We start from the raw sequence: 13,453 nt of genomic DNA on the forward strand, positions 1-13,453 counted from the left end.
CTGATGGATGAGTTGCAATTAACTGGGCAAAAAAAAATGGGGAAAGAGCCTTCCAGACAGAAAGATCAGCCTGAAAGGAGAATGGTTTAGTCAAGAAACCCAAATGAAGGCCAGCAGGTCTAGAGTGTGGTGAACACTGGGAAGAGTGCTGAGATGAGAGAAGGGAATTGGCTGGTATCTGAGTCTGTTAAGCTAGGAGCACCAGGCCTGTCAGTTAGTTCAGTAGAGCTCTTATCTTCCCCCCAAATACCCTGAAATACCCTGTAATCAGTGGACACAATCTGGCAACAGGAAGCAGAAATGTTGAATGTCTGTGACTGAAGTTGGCAGATGTGATAGTGGTATCCAGCCCCTGGCCACTGGGTCCACCTGGTCACTGTGTTCAGCAGTAGCTGATAGCATCTTCATTACTGCCATTTCCTGAGGAGGAAAGGTCATTTCTGGTTCCATGGTAAGTCTCATAAGCTAGCCCCAGGATTTAACCAGAGCCTTAGGAAGTTAGGCCTGTTTCATGTCTTCAGAGTCAGGTGAGATTGCAGGCTCCTCAACTGGCAAAAACAACACCCCCTCTGCCTCACAAGGTTTATTATGAAGAATGAATAAAATAATAACAGCTGTGAAAGCATGGCATAATCACGATAGCCTATCCAAATGGGGGGGTGAGAGTGACAAACAGGAAAAAGGAGAATAATAATAATAGAGTTCTGATGCCAAAGAGGACAAAGGCCTCTGATGCCTTGGGGTTGGGTGGTTTGCTCAAGTTACAAAAGCAGCAAAATATGATCTTTTAATGATAAGAACTGGGTGACAGGACTAACTTTGAAAGACTTCTCAGACATTACAAACTGGAGTTCCAGCTGAGCCCAGCGTTCTATGAAAAATCCCAATTTAGTGATAATTCCACCGGGACCAAGTCCAGATCTACTGCCACATTGAATGCATGAAACTCCATATCAGCCTGACCCAATGAGGACAGGGGTAGGAGTACAGTCAGGAGAAGCTTACTACGTGTGACATTTGAGACTTGAGAATTAAAGTTCACAGATAGCTAAAGAGGGGAAGGAATGACATTCCAGAAACAGGTGGCTGCATGTGCAGACATATGGGAGCAAAAACAAAACAAAACAGGCCGGGTGCAGTGGCTCACGCCTGTAATCCCAGCATTTTGGGAGGCCAAGGCAGGGGGATCACGAGGTCAGAAGTTCAAGACCAGCCTGACCAACGTAGTGAAACCCTGTCTCTAATAAAAATAAAAAATTAGCTGGGCGTGGTGGCGCATGCCTGTAATCCCAACTACTCAAGAGGCTGAGGCAAGAGAATCGCTTGAACCCAGGAGGCGGAGGTTGCAGTGAGCCGAGACCACGCCACTGCACTCCAGCCTGGGCAACAGAGTGAGACTCCGTCTCAAAAAACAAAACAACAACAACAACAAAAAAGTATGTGAGAGATGAAGGAGAAAAAGGACTGCGGAATGTTGTAGAATGGTATTTTGGCCAATATTCTTTGGTCTTTGCGGTCACAAAGGTGGTAAAAGACAGGATTTTTTAAGGAGAAATTGAATCAAAAAGCCAGGCAAACCCACAGCCAACATCATACTCAATAGAGGAAAAACTATAAATTTTTCCTCTAAGGTCAGAAACAAGGTAAGGATGCCCACTCCCACCACTTCTATTCAACATAGTACTGGAAGTCCTAGCCAGAGCAATTAGGCAAAGAAAAAAAAAATTCTAATTGGAAAGGAAGAAATGAAATTATCTCTGTTCACAGATGATATGATCTTATATGTAGAAAACCCCAAGATTCCACCTCTCAAAATGTTTAGAACTAGTGAATGAATTCAGCAAAGTTGCAGGATACAAAATCAACACCCAAAAATCAGCTGTATTTCTTATACACTAACAATGAACAATACAAAAAGAAAATTACAAAAACAATTTCATTTACAGGAGCATCAAAAAGAATAAAATGGCCAGGCACAGTAATCTCAACACTTTGGGCAACTAAGGCAGAAGGATCACTTGAGACCAGGAGTTCAAGACTAGCCTGAGCAACATAGTGAGACCCCATCTCAAAAGAAAAGTAGAAATTTTTAAGATATATATTTTAAAAGGAGTAAAATACTTACTAAGTAACTTAACCAGGAAGGTAAAAGACTTGTACAATGAAAACTACAAAACATTGCTGAAGGAAATTAAAGAAAACACAAATAGGCCAGGCACAGTGGCTCACACCTGTAATCCCAGCACTTTGGGAGGCAGAGGCAGGCAGATCACCTGAGGTCGGGAGTTCGAAACCAGCCTGACCAATATGGAGAAACCCCGTCTCTACTAAAAGTACAAATTAGCCAGGTGGGGTGGTTCATGCCTGCAATCCCAGCTACTCAAGAGGCTGAGACAGGAGAATTGCTTGAACCCACGAGGCAGAAGTTGTGGTGAGCCAAGATTGTGCCGTTGCACTCCAGCCTGGGCAACAAGAGCAAAACTCTGTCTCAAAAAAAAAGAAAAGAAAAAAGAAAACGCAAATAAATGGAAAGTTATCCCATGTTCATTGATTAGAAGACTTAATTTTGTTAAGATGTCAATATTACCCAAAGCAGTCTACAGATTCAATGCAATCTCTATCAAAATCCTAGTGACATTTTTTGCAGAAATAGAAAAAAAAAAATCCTGTGCCAGGCATGGTGACTCAAGCCTGTAATCCCAGCACTTTGGGAGGCTGAGGTGGGAAGATCACCTGAGGTCAGGAGTTCAAGACCAGCCTGGCCAACGTGGTGAAACCCCATCTCTACTAAAAATACAAAAATTAGCTGGGTGTGGTGGCATGTGCCTGTAATCCCAGCTACTCAGGAGGCTGAGGTGGGAGAATTGCTTGAACCTGGGAGGTGTTCAAGCCGAGATCACACCCTTGCACTCCAGCCTGGGTGACAAGAGCAAAACTCCCTCTCAAAAAAATAAAGAAAAAAAATCCTAAAATTCATATGGAATCTCAAGGGACACCAAATAGCCAAAACAATCTTGAAAAAGAAGAATAAAGCTGGAGGCCTCACATTTCCTGATTTCGAAACTACTACAAAACTACAGTAACCAAAACAGTTTGGTACTGGCATAAAGACAGGCATATAGACCAATGGAATAGAATAAAGAGCCAAGAAATAAACCTTTGCGTATATCATCAAATGGTGTTTGACAAGGGTGCCAAGCCCCTTCAAAGGGGAAAGGACAATCTTTTCAACAAATAATACTGAAAAAACTGGATATCCACAGGCAAAATAATGAAGCTGGATTCTTGCCTAATATAATATAAAAAACTTAACTTAAAATAGATCAAAGACCCAAAGGTAAGACCTAAAACTCTTAGCAGAAAACATAGGACAAATTTTCACTACATTAGATTTGGCAATGGGTTCTTGGCTTTGACAACAAAGACACAGGCAACAAAAGAAAAAATAAACAAATTGGACTTCGTGAAAGTTTTTAAATTTTGTGCATCAAAAGACAATCTCAACAGGGCAAAAAGACAACCCACAGAATGGGCAAAAATATTTGCAAGGCATGTATTGCCTAAGAGTTTAATATTTAGAATACATAAAGAACTCCTCAATCTCAACAACAACAGAAAACTCAAATTTTAAGTGGGCAAAGGATTTGAATATGCAAAGAAGGTATGCAAAAAAAACTAATGCTTAACGTTACTAATGTTAATTAGATGCTCAACCTTATTAATTATTAGGGAAATGAAAATCAAACTACAATAAGCTATTACTTCACACCCATTAGGATACCTAGGAAAGAGCGAGTGTTGGCAAGGATGTGGAGAAATTGGAAACCTTGTGCACTGACAGTAGGAATGTAAAATGATATAGTCATTGTGGAAAACAATATGATGGTTCCTCAAAATGTTAAAAATAGGATTACCACATGATCCTGCAATTCCACTTCTGGGTATTACCCATAAGAATTGAAAATAGGGTCTCAAAGAGATAGTTGTGTATCCATTTCATAACAGCATTATTCAAAATAGCTAAAAAGGAAAAGCAACCTATGTCCATGGATGGATGAATGAATAAGCAAAATGTGGCATATACATACAATGGAATATTCTTCAGCTTTAAAAACGAAGGAAATAGTGATACATGCTGCATGGGTGAAGGCTGAGGACATTATGCTAAATGAAATAAGCCGGTCGCAAAAAGACCAACGTTATATGATTCCACTTATATGAGGTACTTACAGAGTAGTCTAAATCATAGACACAGAAGTACAATGGTGGTTGCCAGGGAGTGTGGGGAGAGGAGAATGGGGAGCTGTTTTTTAGTGGGTATAGATTTAGTTTTACAAGATGAAAAGAGTTACGAATGGTGATGATGGTTGCACAATGTTATGAATGTATTTAATATTACCAATTGTATACTTAAAAATAGTTAAGACGGTAAATTTTATGTTATGTGTATTTTACCACAAAAAAAAATTAGAAAAAAAGGCCAAGCCAGGTAGTGAAATCTCAGGACAAGACAGAGAGGAGGGGAATCTGGCATAAACCTAGAGGTAGAGAAATCAGGGAGAACAGGCCAAGTCATGGATCCAAACCCAAGGGCAAGAGGCAGAGCCTGAAGAAATGCCTGAGATTTTCTCATGGTTCCTATGGTCAAAGGCAAGAGTATAGCCCGAGGACTTGTGGGTAATGCCCAGCTCAGGTGTAACATACATGTACAGTTGATGCTTGAACAACACAAGTTTAAACTGTGTGGGTCCACTTATATGCAGATTTTCTCCTGCCTCTGCCACTCAGAGACAGTAGGATTAATCCCTCATCTTCCCCCTCCTCAGCCTACTCATCATGAAGAAGTTTATGATGATCCACTTCCACTTAATAAATATTAATATATTTTCTCTTCATTATGATTTTCTTAATAATATTTTATTTCTATAGCTTTATTGTAAGAATACAGTATATAATAAATATAACATACAAAATATGTGTTAATCAGCTGTTTAAGTTTATTAACTGTTATTCTATTCCATTAGTCTATATGTCTGTCTTTACACCAGTACCATACTGTTTTGATTACTATAGCATTGTAGTACTTTTGAAACCAGAAAGTGTGAGGTCTCCAGCTTTTTTCTTCCTTTTCTGGTCAACAGGAGTTTATTAGTAGTCAAGTTTTGGGGAAGTCAAAAGTTATAAGAGAATTTTCAGCTACATGGGGTGGGGATAGGGGTCAGCTAAAATTAAGGAGTGGCTTAAAGAGGAGCCCATGAAAAAGACTAAGACTAAGAAAATGCAGCCACAGCAGTGAGCAGTGACTCATGCTTGTAATGCCCACACTTTTGGAGGCCAAGGCAGAAAGATCGCTTGAAGCCAGGAGTTCAAGACCAGCCTATGCAACATGGTGAGACTCCGTCTCTAAAAAATTACTTTAAAAATTAGCCAGGTGTGGTAGCACTTGCCTGTAGTCCTAGCTACTAAAGAGGTCAAGGTGGAAGGGTCTTTTGAGCCCAAGAGTTCGAGGTTGTAGTGAGCTGTGATTGTACTAACACACTCCAGCCTAGGTGACAGAGCAAGACCCTTTTTCAAAAAAAAAAGAAACACAGAGAGAGAGAGAGAGAAAAGGGGAGGGAAGGAGGTAAGGAGGGAAGGAGGGAGGGAGGGAGGAAGGAAGGGAGGGAGGGAGGGACGGAGGATGGAAGGAAGGAGTGCCACCAGAGGGGTCCAAAATCTCCCCTCCACTCTCTCCATCAAAATCTTCTCCTAAGTGTGGGAAACCTATCTAAATTAAAGTAATTTATATTCAGGAGTGAATGACCAATGCTTCAGCCATCATGGATATTAACCTACAAGTGTAAATTAATCTCCACTGGATGAAATTTTAGCCTACTTGACCTGGGAGTGGCAAAGAACACTTCAATTATGGCTACTGTAGCCATTGACTTCAGCTTGTGGGAGAGAAGCAGAGGAGACAGTTGGAAGCAGCTCTGAAGCTCCTCTGAAGTCCTAATTCTGGGATACTCATGTGTTTCCTCTTTCCCAACATCTTCTTCTAATGAGGACATCTATGGTTTGAATCTGATGCAAACCTCTAACTGACAGCTACATATCCATAGAGTTTCTGGGCAAATATTGGCATCCAAGTAGGACAGGGCAAATACTGGTTTCCAAGGTCCAGTTCAGCCTCAGGCTGAATATCCGCCTGTCCTCTGCCCCATTATTGACTCAATAAGGACAGAACAACTCAGGCCTCTGACTCCACACAAGAAACTAATGGGAGAGTAGTAGAGAAGAGGTCATCACTCGCCATTCATCCTCTCCCTCTGGGAAAGCATAGAACACCTTTTCCTCCATTCTTCACTCCCTTCCTTTTTTCTCCATGCCTTCCTTTCCTCTTTCCTTTCTTCCTTCCACAAATATGTATTCAGCATCTTCTCTGTATCAGGTATTATGCCAGGCATTGGAGATCCAATAGTGGACATGCATGCACGGCCCTCTCCCTCGTGGACTCATGGTTTGGTGCAGTCCTGTCCCTTCTGCTGATGACTTGAGGAGGCCATGCCATATGGGTGCTGCTGAGTTACCACTCAGAACCATACAGCAGGCCTTCAGAGCAGCTTCCTCCTCCTTCCCATGTTTCCAGTCCCCCATTATCTAATCTTTATTAATAGTGTAATTCAAAGGTTTTACCAGCCAGGAAAGGAAGGATTGAGTCTGCAGAGTCAGCCTTTTTTTTTTTTTTTTTTAATGGCATCTGATTTACACATCATTTTGTAACACATTGTCAGACTCTCTTTTTACCTGGTTATTAAGTGACCATGAAGGTTGTTCAGTTTTTCCTGTTCTTGGTATAATTCCTGCTTTTTTACATAACTCTTTGGCTTACTCACAAGTTCCCTGAATACACTCTTCCCTCATTAGCAGAGAGAAATATATTTTATACTCAAAATAATAGAAGAAATACAATAGGCCAGACACAGTGATTCAAGCCTGTAATCCTAGCACTTTGGGAGGCTGAGGCGAGCAGATTGCTTGAGGCCAGGAGTTTGAGACCAGCCTGGCCAACATGGCAAAACCACGTCTCTACCAAAAATTAAAAAAAAAAAATTAGCTGGGGGTGGTGGCGCACACCTGTAATCCCTGCTATTCAGGAGGCTGAGGCACGAGAATCGCTTGAACCCAGGAGGCAGAGGTGGCAGTGAGCCAAGTTCACACCACTGCACTCCAGCTTGGGTGACAGAGCAAGACTCTGTCTCAAAAAAACAAAAAACAACAACAACAACAACAAAAACAAGAAATAAAACAATTTGATAATGAGTTAGAGGGACATTGTTTCCAGGGGATACAACTGAAGAATATTTTTCTTTTTAAGACCATAGGTTTTTAATTAAAATGTTTGATTTTTATCCAACTCTATCTTATTCTAAAATAGAAATTTCAGTAATGTTCTCTACCACATACTTCCTTAATTTTTAACCTGTCACCAAATTTATTATTGTAACCTCTTCTTTTTTATAATCTTTATTTGAATAATATATTACCATTCAGAACTCTCTTCATTGATGCAAATTTGTTTGCATTCATTTGTAGTCTAAACTAAATTTAGTGCTCAACTGTAAGATTTTCCAGTTAGCTCTGCACATCTATACTTTGGCTATTTATAAATAACCTGTACTATGCTTCAAATTTAATCCTTTTTTGGAAGAATCTAAGCATGAGATAAACGAATAGTTTAGTATTTTAATCAAATAAAACTTGATAACAAAGCAAACCTGATATATATTTATGAGTAGTTATTCTGTTATGTATCTACAGAAAAGTCTGCATACATTATGTAATTACACACCTGAAGATAGTATGTCAAGGGTTAGCTGGCTGAAGAAATGAGGAAAGATTGGAAACATGGGAAGGAGGAGGAAGCTGCTCTGAAGGCTTGCCGTATCGTTCTGAGTGGTAACTCAGCAGCACCCACATGGCATGGCCTCCTCAAGTCATCAGCAGAAGGGACAGGACTGCACAAAACCATGAGTCCACGAGGGAAAGGGCGGTGCATGCATGTCCACTGCTGGATCTCCAGTGCCTGACACTCCAATACCTGATACAGAGAAGTTAATACATATTTGTGGAAGGAAGAAAGGAAAGAGGAATGGAAGGCAGGCATGAATGAAGTAAGGAAGGGAGTGAATGTCTTATATATAAGGCATGTAAATATTTCCAATCATTCCAAACATCTGGGTCAATATATAACAAAGACACTATAATCAATTATATAATACCAACCAAGCAAAATTTTAAAAATACAGAGACTAGGTGCTGTGGCTCATACCTGTAAGCCCAGCACTTTGGGAGGCCTAGGCAGGAGGATCACTTGAGGCTAGGAGTTAGAGACCAGCTTGGACAACATAGAGAGACCCTGTCTCTACCAAAGATTAAAATAAAAATATTAGCCAGGCATGGTGGTGCTTGCTTATAATCCCAGCTATTGGGGAGGCTGAAGTGGGAGGAGTTCTTGAGCCCAGGAGTTCCAGGCTACAGCGGGCTATGATCACACCACTGCACTCCAGCCTGGCCAACAGAGCAAAATCTTATCTCTAAAAAAAATGTTTAAATACATAATTTCAGGAAATCCCCTATGAAGAGTATAGACATGGCAAGTGCCATTGATAGAGCAAGTAAAGTTTAATGATTAAAAGGTGCCCAGCCTCCACATAGTGTATGATTCTGTTCACATGAACTGTCCAGAAAAGGCAAATTCAAAGGGGCAGAAAGTAGACTGTTGGTTGCCCAGGGCCAGGAGGAGGGGGGAATTGGAGCGTGACTGTTTAGGGGGTTTCTTACTGGTGTGATGGAAATGTTGTAAAACTGATTGTGGTGATGGTTGCATAACTCTGAGTATACTAAAAACCATTGAATTTTAAACTTTAAACAGGTGAATTGTATGGTATGTAAATTAATTTATACAATTCTGTTGTTAAAAGGATGTAAGAGGCACCCTAATGCATGCTGACTAAGGTTTAGAAGGTGCCACCAAGTCCCCTGCTCCAGCCAAGAATCAATCTCAAACAAATAATATAAATAACCTACAACCTTGGCCGGTATGAAATAGTCTTATTTGAATTTGGGGTCTAGTAATATTACTGTAACCCTAGAAAAATATAAAAATAAATATTACTTATAAGAATAAGTGTAGAGGCAATACAAATAAATTAAATCCATGATTTTAATGTTTTAAAATTAGATTTAAGTGTAGTTTTAGCCTTCGCGATCATTTTATTTTCATGTTTCTGTCTGTTATTTGATGTGTTAGGATGTTTGCAGGGTTTAAGAGATCAGTCTTATTGAATTTATCATTGTAATTTAGATTCTTTAAGGGAATTTAAATTAAGTTTATGTAGTGATCCTTATGATAGACTCCCAACATTCATTCCACTCTGAGATGATTAGTAAAAGCCAACTGGCAATCCCATTCTCGCCAGTGGTTCATTTAGGAACAGGTGTGTTACACGGTTCTGGCCAATGAGGGTTCAGGAAAAGTCCACCGTGAGGCTTCTAGGAGAGGTTTCCACAGTCCCCCAAAAAAGGAAATAGTAAGAATCCCACTTCCTCCTCTGAACTGTGTCTGGATATGACATTGGCACTGCACCAGCCACATTGCTAGCTGAGGATGATACAAATACACTGAGAAGGGCAGCAATGACAGAATCACAGGAAATGGAGCCCAAGCCCAGACATACTGTGCCCGAGTCCAGCCTACCTCCTGATTTCATGTTATGGGAGATAATAAATTTCCTTTCAACCTAGGCAACAAATTGAGACCCCATCTCTACAAAAAAAAAAAAAAAAATCAAAAAATTAGCCAGGCATGGTGACACGCACCTGTGGTGCCAGCTACATGAAAGGCTGAGGCAGGAGGAGCACTTGAGCCCAGGAGGTTGAGGCTGCACTGAGCCTTGATTGTACCACCGCACTCCAACCTGAGTGACACAGAGAGACCCTATCTCAAAAAAAAAAAAAAAATCCTTATTGCTTAAGCCATTTTGAGTCAAGCTTTTCTATTATTTTCACTCAAAAGAAATATAGTTTGTAATTAGGATTTAAATGTAAAAATGTAGCTTAGAATTTTTTACTTCTGGTCGGGCTCAGTGGCTCACGCCTGTGATCCCAGCACTTTGGGAGGCCAAGGCAGGCAGATCACCTGAGGTCAGGAGTTCAAAACCAGCCTGGCCAACATGGTGAAACCCTGTCTCTACTAAAAACATAAAAATTAGCCAGGTGTGGTAGCGTGTGTCTGTAATCTCAGCTACTCAGGAGGCTGAGGCAGGAGAATCACTTGAACCTAGGAGGCGAAGGTTGCAGTGAGTGAGATTATGCCACTGTACTCCATCCTGGGTGACAGAGCTAGACTCTGTCTCAAAAGAAAAAAGAAAGAAAGAAAGAAATTCTTATGTCCTAATTTTGTTTACTAGGCATATAAATTTGATAAAGTGAGCATCAATTATGCTAGAATTTGTAGAGGGTATTCCTTTGCCCACACAGAAGCCCCTCGGACTATAAAGAACCTAGAAACAGTAAAAAGAGACAAATTTCAAAAAGAGATTCATCAGGCCAGGCACAGTGGCTCACACCTGTAATCCCAGCACTTTGGGAGGCCGAGGAGGGTGAATCACTTGAGGTCAGGAGTTCAAGACCAGCCTGGCCAACATGGTGAAACCCCATCTCTACTAAAAATACAAAAATTAACCAGGCATGGTGGCACACGCCTGTAATCCCAGCTACTTGGGAGGCTGAGATGGGAGAATCGCTGGAACCCAGGACGGGGAGGTTGCAGTGAGCCAAGATTGTGCCATTGCACTCCAGCCTGGGCAACAGAGTGAGACTCCAGCTCAAAAAAAAAGGGGGGTGGGGATTCATCCCCTCACTCCTCATATGAGGACCAAGAGGTAACATGAGAAATGTTTTCAACTGTAGTGAAATATCTTTCATGTTGGGCATTAAATGTAAACTTGGGGAAGACATGTCTGCAGGAATCGCAAACACTGATCTGCTAGTATCATTTCTCATAGAGGAGGAGAGAGCAGAGAACACAATGAAACAGATCACTGGCAGCTGTGCTCTCTATCAATGACCAAAGGGGACTTCATAGGCCAAGAGTCCAAAATTCAAATGCCTTCAGAGCCCAGGAAATTTCCATAGATGAATGACACTGACCAGAGTGAGGCAGTAGGAAATGGTGGCCCCACCTAAAGACAGCATCTTCACTCCGATCCAGGTGATGTTACTATGAAGAAATGGAACTTCAGTATCTCCAGAGCTTCCATTTTTCAAGAAAAGCCAGAAACCTGGATCATGTGAATCTATCAGTTTTTAGATTTTGGCAAACAATTCAACTTAAAAAACAAAAGTAAAACACCATCGGACCAAACAAAGACATCTATAGGCTGTCTGTGGTCCACAGGGTATCCTCTCAGCCCATAGACTTACAATGGGGTCAGAGTGGACATGTGTGAAGTTGAGAGGTCTGCCCTTGCTTTCAGGCAGGGCAAACATTTCCCTCAACAGAAGCTTCTTAGACACTTGGATTCTGGGCCACATAGCTGAAAAGATGTGGTTCATTCTAACAGCCCACCAAGAAGGATTAGCTGCAAAATGCACCTGAGTAGCTGAATGAAATAACCTATTGCCTGGGGCCACTTAGTGTCATCTGCTTAAATGTCGAAGATTAACCCACAATTTTCATTTCAATCCTTGCCAGAGCCAAGCTGTACATCCAATCAATGATTTGCTGCCAAGGTGATCAGTCCCAATAAACTCCTTTGCTGTGTTTATAGACACAGTCATTCACCTGCAACTGAAAACTAAAGAGAGAAGAAGGATCGAGATTCCTAGAGCTGGAGTCTTGTCACACCTCTTTGGAGCTCCTCAGCACAGTGTAGCACAGTCCCTGCCTGCAGTGGCCACACAACAAATATTTACTGGTTTCTTGAAAATAAGAATAAACCCAAGGCAAGTGAATGCCTAACTCAGAAAAATCTGCTCATTTTCATGGGCCTGTTTGTGTGTATGTGTTTTGTTTGCTGTTTGTTTGTTTGTTTGTTTTGAGACAGAGTCTTGCTCTGTCTCCCAGGCTGAAGTGTAATGGCACGATCTTGGCTTACTGCAACCTCCGCCTCCTGGGTTCAAGCGATTCTCCTGCCTCAGCCTCCCAAGTAGCTGGGATTACAGGCGCACACCACCACGCCCAGCTAATTTTTTTGTTGTTGTTGTATTTTTAGTAGAGACGGGGTTTCACCATGTTGGCCGGGCTGGTCTTGAACTCCTGACTTCAAGTGATCTGCCCACCTCAGCCTCCCAAAGTGCTGGGATTACAGGTGTGAGCCACCGTGCCTGGCCTGTGTGCTATTTTAAAAATAAGTGTGCTATGACATACTGTAGCAGGAGGAACTTAGATTAGATATTAAGAACTATTTCCTAACTACACAGATTGTGAAATATTAGAGCAGACTACAAATGAGGAAGTGGCAGCTCCATCTACACGGACTTTTCTGCATAGGGTAAATGCCTGGTATCTTGGTCAGATGTTATCACTGGTAAGGCGGGAAGGTGGTATTTATGCAATGTGTGTGCTCCTGCCTGTCTTCACTTTTAGTAAGAGCCACCATTTACAAAGGGTCAACCTGCTCAGTGTCTTACATCCCTTATCTCATCAAGCCCACACAGAAACCCAGTAAGAGAAATTATCCCCGTTTTACAGTTGAAGAAATGCAATAATTTGCTCAAATTCACCCTGTTAACAAATGGAAGAGCCAGAATTAGGACACACATCGGTTTGGCTTCAGGCTGGGCGTGGTGGTTCATGCCTATAATACCAGCACTTTGGAAGGCCAACGTGGGTGATCATTTGAGGCTAGGAGTTTGAGACCAGCCTGGCCAACATGACAAAACCCCATCTCTACTAAAAATACAAAAATCAGCAGGGCATAGTGACACGTGCCTGTAATCCCAGCTACTCCGGAGGCTGAGGCACGAGAATTGCTTGAACCCGGGAGGCGGAGGTTGCAGTGAGCTGAGATTGTGCCACTGCACTCCAGCCTGGGTGACAGAGCAAGACTCTGTCTCAAAAAACAAAACAAAACAAAACAAAAACACACACAGCTGTTTGGCTTCAAAATCCAGGCTCCTTCCATCAGGCCATACTGCCTAATGTCCCTGGGAAGAGCACCTGTGATTGCATGTCGGGAAGAGAGACCAAAAGGCAGTTAGGCAAGGGGAGCATTACCCAAAGAAGTTCTCAGAGCACTGCTGAGGCCCAGACAGGAAGCCAGGGTCAGGAAAAGAGATAAGATGCCAGCTGGGGAAGAGACAGAAGCACCGAGGGGAAGCAAGATCAGAACCTGGAAGTCAAGGGACATCCTTCCAGAAGTGAGTTGGGAGTGACTTGGACCGTCCAGGAAGGGAAGATATGGTACAG

Source organism: Pongo pygmaeus, chromosome 9 (assembly GCF_028885625.2).
Source record: "Pongo pygmaeus isolate AG05252 chromosome 9, NHGRI_mPonPyg2-v2.0_pri, whole genome shotgun sequence".
Taxonomy (NCBI): domain Eukaryota; kingdom Metazoa; phylum Chordata; class Mammalia; order Primates; family Hominidae; genus Pongo; species Pongo pygmaeus.